This window comes from Alligator sinensis, unplaced genomic scaffold (genome assembly GCF_000455745.1).
Source record: "Alligator sinensis unplaced genomic scaffold, ASM45574v1 scaffold98_1, whole genome shotgun sequence".
In the NCBI taxonomy this organism is placed as follows: Eukaryota; Metazoa; Chordata; order Crocodylia; family Alligatoridae; genus Alligator; species Alligator sinensis.
In genome coordinates this window covers 215,812-224,147 of record NW_005842058.1, presented here as the reverse complement: position 1 = coordinate 224,147, position 8,336 = coordinate 215,812, and the positions used below count along the sequence as shown (strand labels likewise).

Genomic DNA, 8,336 nt, shown 5'->3' with positions numbered 1-8,336 from the left:
ACCGCCAGCCTTTTTATTTTTTGCAGCAGCAGCAGCAGCAGGGATGTGCTACCTCCGTGCACGCGCAACACACCAGGCACGCGGACACGCAGTGCACACGTGTGTGAGGTCCGTGCACACGCAACACACCACGGACATGGAACATGCACTGCACGCGTGTGTGCTGTCTGTGCACATGCAACGCACCAGGGACGCGGACACACAGGGCACACGTGGGTGCTGTCCGTGCACACACAACACACTCGGGACGCAGAACACACACGTGTGATGTCCGTGTACACGCAACACACCGGGGACGAAGAACACGCAGTGTATACGCGTGTGATGTCCGTGCACACGCAACACACCACGGGTGTGGAACATGCAGTGCACATGCAACACACCAGGGACACGGACACGCAGTGCACACGTGTGCTGTTTGTGCACATGCAACACACCAGGGATGCGGACATGCAGTGCACACGTGTGCTGTCCATGCACACACAACACACTAGGGACGCAGAACGCACGCTTGTGATGTCCGTGTACACGCAACACACCGGGGATGCAGCACACGCAGTGCACATGCGTGTGATGTCTGTGCACACACAACACACCATGGACATGGAACATACACTGCATACATGTGTGCTGTCTGTGCACACGCAACACACCAGGGACTCAGACACAGTGCACATGCGTGTGATGTCCGTGCCCACACAACACACTAGCGATGCAGAACATGCAGTGAGCACACATGTGCTATCCATGTACACAACACACCAGGGACGTGGAACATGCCGTGTGTGCTGTCTGTTTACACTCAACACACCAGGGACATGGAATGTGCGATGCGTTCATGTGCTCCCTGTACCCACCCTGCGCATGCAACATGCCCTGGAGGTGGCACATGCAATGCACACAGGTGTTCCCCGTGCACCCGCAGCACACTAGGGGCACGGCACATGTGCTCTCTGTGCACACCACCTGCACACACAGTACACCATGGACATGGCACATTCAATGCATGCATGTGCTCTCCACTCACACACGGCCTGCACATGCAGCACACCATGGGCATGGCACACACTGCATGCACATGTGGTCTCCCCATACATACCCTGCACGTGTAACACACCATGGATGTGGCACATGCAATGCACACATGTTCTTCCTGTGCGCACACTGCCAACACATGCAACACACCAGGGGCACAGCACATGCAGCACACACATGTACGCCCTCTGCACACAATGCACACCCCTTGACCACCCCCATGGCATGCCGGGTGTATAACCACACATGCCACATGCTTTTGGTCCATGAGCGTCTCCTGTGCAGCATTATGTCAGTGTGGTGCCAAGCACACAGTGCCTTCAGATCACAGCACACGCAGCTCAGGCACAAAGAGAGGCAGAGACTACAAAAAAGCCAGGTGTGGCTCTCGCCCAATATGAAATCATTAGCTGCGCACTGCCCAGAAGAGGTCTGAAAGCAAAGGGCACCGTCTAGTGCTGATTCCTCAGTGGGATCTGCCCCATGGGAACAGCCAGAAGATCTGAATCCCAGCATCCCTGGCTCAGCTTCTTCCTTCTCTTTGCTCTTAAGTTTTGGGAACTTCCTTGTGGAGAAAATCCTGCCTGTTGAAGCACCTCCAGGTTTGTTTGGTTCAGGTAGCATGAAGGGGAGCAACACAGCGCTCTGCTTTACCTTAGATGGGTGTCCATACCCTGTCTAAGAGCAAGCCATGCAGTAAGACTTCTCATTTTGTTCTTCCCGGCTCAGTGCTGCACTCAAGAAAAGGATTCATTTCTTGCATAAGAAATGATTTGCTGGCAGAGTGCACGCATGTGTTGAGAGTTGGAGGCAGTGAGTGGGCGGGTAGCACGGGTATGCGAGTGCACAGCGTGAAGAAGCAAGCGTGTGAGGAGGTGAGGGATTGTGGCTTGTTTCCGTGTATGTACATGCACGGGTCCATGTGTGTTGGGCAGTGTAAGACAGGGGAAGAGCTGGGGTTTGTTGCTGTAGATGTTTGGATTTCTGTTTGTCAGTGTGAGTGTGGTGGTAAGGGTATCCGTGTGTCTGGATGTGTTGTTGTGCGCGCCTCTGCTTGTATGGTGTCTCTTAGGGGTATGTGAGAAGCCAGGCGGGTGAGGATATGGATGCTTGGGTCAGAGGGATGTCTTTATGTGGGGGTCTAGAAGAGATACAGAAAGTAGGTAGACTTTTGTATTCATAATCATGTGCCTTTAAATATAAGAGCTAGAGGGTATTATTGTTATCATGTTAGTGTGTGCATGTGCGTGTTTATCTTGTTATTGCTATCTTGGTATTTGTGCAGGTGTGTGTGTGCAACTAAGTGTTATTGTTACTATTTTAGTATTTATTTGTGCATGTGTTGTGTGTTCATGCAGGCAGGTGTTATTGTTGCTACTTCAGTATTTTTTGTGTGTGCATGTATGCATGTGTTCTTGTGAATGTGTGTGTTTGTAAAAATGCATATATGTGTGGGCGTGTTTGTGTGTGTCTGCACATTTGTCCCTGCTGGCGTGCTGCGATTATGTATGCTCGCGTGTGCTTGTGTGTGCGATTGGTATTGGCGTGTGGGTGCACAGACATTTCGGGGTGTCTGTTATCTGTAAGTTTTAAGGGGACTGTTATCTGTAAGGTTTAAGCGGATTTTGCATGACAAGGCTGGATAGGACAGGGATGACTTTTTGACCTCGATTCCTGTAATTTCATCTATAAAAGCTCTTTCAAGGGTTTGAAAATAAATCATGACAGAGGAAAGCTCTAGGTTGCTGAGAGCGAGTGGTGCTATCACCTTCTCCAGCTGTCGTGACAGCTGGCCACTGCAGAACAGTGACCAGGGTCCAGATCCTGATTCTCTTTGACCTCTAGCAGATTGGATGCCCCTTAGCACGGATAGTTTTCTTCCTTGTGAGGCTGGTTAGTGGGTTTGTGGTGTGCAGCATCCTTGGAATTTCTGTGCCCAGTCGGAGTTTGCGGTCTGTAGAGTGTCTCTCCGCCGGAAATGTTTGGACAGATTCAGTAAATGTTTGATGTGAATGGCAGCATTGGAGTGGGGCAGGCAGAGTGCGGGTAAGCTCTGTATAAGATTCCTATGTGCATAGCTCATCCAGCCTCCCTCCTGGCAGACAGCACCTCCTGCTATGCCAGCCCTGGGCTCCTGCACGTCCGTCCCAACCTGCAGTAGTCTTTGTCCTTTGCCTTCAGAACTCAGCACCCCTTTAAATACAGCACTTGCTGTGGTGCTGAGCCCCATCACAGCTCTGCCGGTGTCTCTCAGTCCTGCTGTGCATCTGCCCTTTCAGACCTGGATCCCTCTCACCCAGAGGCTGCCCATTGAGACGTAACGTATTTTTCCTTTCCATGAGTACAAGTGACCAAGGACTAGACTGAGCTCGCTGAACTCACTGCCATTATGACCTAAGGCTACTGGAACCCAGTTCACTCTAGGTGAGAGAACAAGGCCTGATCCCCTCTCTATGAGCAAGCGTGTGTTTAGTTAAGTCCAATATTGTTCATCTACAGCCAGGGAAGTTGTTTTTCTTGCTGGGTGATGTGGTGAGTGGAAGTAGGAGCAAATGTGATCACTGCAGAGTGCACCACCTGGAACCCAAGTTCTAATGAGGCTGCGCTATCTGAATTCCTGATGCCATCACTCCAGACACTGATTCAATCTTATGCACTGAATAAATGCCAAAGGAAGAGAGCCTGCTAGGCTCATCTTAACACGGCTTCGATTCAGCCTCACGTGCATCCTTGCGATCACATCCCTTCCTACCTGCATGCATGCAGTCATGCTCAGGCTTGCACAAAGCCTCACGTGCATATTCAGGGTCTCATGTCTAATGCAGACCCTGCCTTTAAGTGTTCTGCCTGTTTGTAGATGCCCTTCCGCAAACTGGGGTGGCTTACTTATGGATGCCCTTCATCAATGATGCGGTGAATTGCAGAGGCCAGATCCGTGGCGGAACGAATTGTGAGTACACAGTCATTGGTGCAGTCAGATGTGAGTGCCAAATTTCAGGTGCAAAAGTGTGCCCACAGACACAGGGCCGGTGCCCAAAATCCAGCCTTTTGTCTTGCACCCGCAGTGTCAGCCACACTCCCAAATGCATGCTGTGGCGTGCACTCAGCTTCCCACTGGTTCCCTCGGTCTCTCACATCTCAGCTGTATGCATGCACTCTGCTGCCTTCCACATCCTTGTCAGCTCATTAGCTGTTCGTGGGACCCAGCTGTGTCTGCAGCACACTCAGTTCCCTGCTTGACACCCTCCACTCAGCGCTGCTAAATTGGGCTTAACTCATTACGTTTCCACCCACCACCTTAGTCATTCTTCACTGGCAGGAGAGTGGTGGGAGGCAAACAAACACCAGATTCTGGTAGGAAAAAGGGGAATTAAGAAAGCCAGTACCCTTCCAAGCACAGCCAGGTGGGTTTGGGGTGCTCCAGCCCAGGCTTTTTGTTCTGGGGTTGCAGACAACAAAAGTTCCCCCAGTCTGGTTTCTTTTCTGGGAGAAGTCGAGAATAGGAGGGAGACAGAGAGGAGGAGAAACAGCTCAGGTCTGAATGTCCTTTCTACTGATTGTGGTAGCTAGATATCCAGTGTCTGGCCCAGTGAATTGGACCCTTTCTATCCACTACACTGGCAGCTAGGGGCTACTGAGTGAGCAAGTGGTGCTGTGGAGAAGAGGCATTGACTGGACACAGAGAATGGCCCAGGCAGGATGGTTGAGAGGGAGACGGGCAGCTGCTGTATTGTTCACATTCGCTGTATGGAACTGGATGCAACCAAGTGACTTTGAGCAGAAGTCATTCAGCATCATAGGTGAGATTTATTTGGTCTCTCTAGAAGCAGAAGAAGGAGAGGGAGAAGGGGCTGATATGGTAGGGAGGGATATTTCTTCTTTACCTGCATGCTGGTCAGCAAGGTGGGAGCCAGAGACACTGGGAACAGGAGGGAACAATGCTTAGTCAGTTGATCAGTATATGCCATTATGCACTGATTACGCTAAAGTTTGCTCTGCAACATTATTGATGAGCTGGAACCATGACTTTCAGACCAGCTCAGACAACAGAGCACCAGAAGTCCACATCCATCTGAATCGTGTGGCTTGATGTAGACAACTGACATGTAGTATATGGGTAGTAAATGGTGCAGTTCCTGCAACAGTGAAGCTTAAAATGAAGCAAAATGTGGCTCTTTGACTCATAGGAAGTCAAGATGATGGGGGATATGAGTGTCACATGGACGGTCAAGAAGTTAGGAGCATTGTGAAGAAGGAGATGAAGCAAGATCGAGTGACACTGTGCTGCACGCCAGCCCATGCAGGGGAGGCATAAGCAACAGCTTGGGCAAGGTAGCCAAGTCACTCCATGGCATAGAAGTGCAGTCCTAGAAAAGCAAGTTATAGATATAGACCAGTCTTCAGTGGATGTTCATTGCCAGATACCTCCTGCTCATTGACCCACTGGAATATCTCAAAGGAGAAGGGAGTGAAAGGTCTGTGTCCTTGGATACTATGATGATGTGCATGGGGGGAAACAGCTAGGGAAGGGCATGGATGGATGGATGGATGGATGGGGAGGGTACCAGGAGAGCCAGAACTGGCAGAATTAGGGAGGCCCTGGGCTGCTCCTCTCAGAAAGCAGAAAGCTGTAGGATACCACCTGTGTAACCAAGTCTTGTGTGGACCCTGATAATTAGACACTGTAGAATCCTGTTTCTGTCCCACACAAGACACTAAAAGGAGCCCAGTGCTGTGTCAGTAACTCCAATAAAGTGGGATAGAAGTGACTATGTGAGGGGCTGGGCCCAAAGCATCTACAAACTAATTGACCCTCAGTTGCTAGCTTCCATCTTCCCTTTGAGGGCCATTCCTTTTCCTGTGAGTGAGCAAGTGGGCCAAGTTTGACCCTTGGCTGTGCTCCAGTTACACAGATGTCCACACTGTGAGATCGCCCTGCACCTAGGTGCAGCAGGGCTCTCCAGGTAATGAAAAATAAACCCACCTGAGAGCTGGGCTGGTGGCAGTGGGCTGGTGGCAATGGGCTGGCCTGGGGGGTTTGCAGTTATTTAGAAACAGGGGGTGCATCTCCAGTCATTCATCCCTCCACTTTTCCACTTTTTCTGCTGCTGCCTCCCAGTGACAGGATGGTGTGCCAGCTTTCCCTGGCATTATTCTTCTGGATGCACAGACAGGCAGATGCAAGCTGCAGGTTGTCCAGCCCCTGCAGTGGGATACCAGTTCTTTTTAGCATTTTACTATTCATACTGATTGTTGAGGATCTGGGTGAGAAAGGGGGACCCTTGTGCTGGGTGCTGTGACAGATAAGAGACAGCATTTCTGTAACAGTTGAAGGCTTGTATTGTAATTGCTTGCTAAGACAGGCAGGAGCTCAGTGTGATACCTAAAAGACAGTCAAGATCCTAATCTTCCCTGATAAGATAACCATGCAAGCTCTATCTGTGGCCATACAGCTCAGATCCGTGCCCTGTATCTTAGTGGAGAGAGACCAATAGCAAATTTAGGGCTAAAAGAAGGAAAAGAAAAATGACCTCAGCATTCTACAGTAACAAGTACTAAACATAGTAATGAGAGGTTGGATATGGCAATATTACAGGATATGAAGTTCAAGACAGTAATGGGCACTCTGAAGGATGGAATGGGAAAGAGTTATTTAATATACAAGACCAGCAGAAATTGTTGCCAGCAGTTTCCCTGGTCCTGTATTCCCTTCCCTCTTGTTTGCTTTTCACTGCACTGTAGAAACGGTGGAAGGTAACGGCAGTGATCTAAAATGGTAATGAAGGATGCAGAGCTTGACTCTGATAACCAGAAAATGTGGGCTTGGGCTTGGAGGTAGGAATCTGGGGTAACAAAGAATGAGATGCTGGCTTCTTGGGGCTGGCCAGGGCCAGGTCTCTAAGGCCTTGAGGACTGCCGAGTTCTGGCTGACATTGGTGGGAAAGCAGGTTGGTGCTTCCCACTGCCCCCCACCTTGTTGACTTTCCTGCACGTCTCAGTATTTCTTTCTCCTCTGTTGTGCTAACTGGCTGGGAGGCCTTAAAAGTCACCAGCTACTTAATTTATTGACTGTCCAGTGTTTACTTTGCTGTTTTCCAGCTCGTCTTTATGGTTTTCCTTGAGTGAATGCTTTTTGAGGCATCCAGACAAGAAGAAGGCCCCTCTGTGAATGACATTAACACTGCAGCAATAGCCAGGACCCCAGGAAAGCATTTAAAGTGTAGCTAGTATCAGTAGGCTAATGGCTGCCTAGGCTGTCCAGCTCCGCCAGAGATACAGATTGTTAAGAAGCGACTGGGGCTGGGGTGTGGACAGGATCTGCAGTGAGAGGCGGCACTGGGAATTGATTAACAGCGGCTGGGATCTTAGAGGGTTTGGGGTGTTGTCTCAGGATGCTTCTCCTAGCATGAACTGAGCTGCTGCTGTTGGTATTGTAACACCTAGGGACTTCAGGTATGGGCATGCACTGTTGGAAAGGTCCTCAGGGTTGTCGTGAAAGCCCACCTGGAACTTCTTGGAGACAGTGAGGCTTCTCGCAGAGTCGTGGACATGTACCACTTGAGCTAAAGGAAAACCTCTGCTAGCCTTGTTAGCAGCATAGTAGCCCATGATAATCTAAAACCACCCAATAGAGGGCAGCAGCACAAATATACATTAGTTGGTTCTTTAAAAAACATTGTTGTTCAGTGTTTATGGCACACAGTCTCCCTAAGCCTTTTGCTTTGGGGAGGTAAATAAATGCGTTTCCAGCTTCCAGCCTTGGCTCTGGCCAGGTGTGAGGGAGCCTGCAGCTGCACACTTGTCTGCCTCCTGTTGTAAGAGAAAAAGCCTCCAATGAGCTCATTTTAACTTGCCATTCTGTAATAATGCCAGGCCTTTCACCATCAATGGAATTTTCTAAGAGGACTTTATTGAGGTTTCCCAGATGCGAGAGGGATACATTTGGCTGTCTGCCACATTGCATAAGCAAAGAAAACCATGTCATAGGTTCTAATTCAGCATGAAAATTGCAAGGAACATTTAGATCTTTAAATGACATTTAACAAGACATCAGCGGTAGCCGCAGCAGAGGCAGCTACTGTACCAGTGGACATGCCTGTATGAAGTGTAAGTGTGCCTGTGCATTTTTTTTAAAGCCATTACACAGTATATGTGCAAACCAGTTAGAAGTGATCTCGTTTAAAGGTTAATTGACTATTCCTTGCAAGTTTGATGTACATTTCTCATTTTATACAATGGCCTTCTTTGGCAGCCACAAATTAAAGGGGTGGATTTCACGATGGGTGGAGTTTGAAAAGCAA

At 49.4% G+C, this 8,336-nt stretch overlaps 1 protein-coding gene across 4 annotated transcripts in view; it reads left to right on the top strand.

The window, feature by feature from the left end:
- LZTS1 (leucine zipper tumor suppressor 1) overlaps window positions 1-8,336 on the top strand; it is a 33,898-nt gene that overhangs the window by 1,894 nt on the left and 23,668 nt on the right. Inside the window, exon 1 of one of the 4 annotated variants that reach the window (XM_025203480.1) lies at window positions 1,503-1,637. The exons of 1 other annotated variant lie outside the window; for it this stretch is intronic. The gene's annotated coding sequence lies outside the window, so the exon portion shown is untranslated. Of the gene's footprint in view, window positions 1-1,502; window positions 1,638-1,864; window positions 1,911-3,892; window positions 3,986-8,336 lie in introns of those variants that run through there. 2 more of the 4 variants (XM_006022982.2, XM_025203478.1) reach the window with 2 other exon arrangements.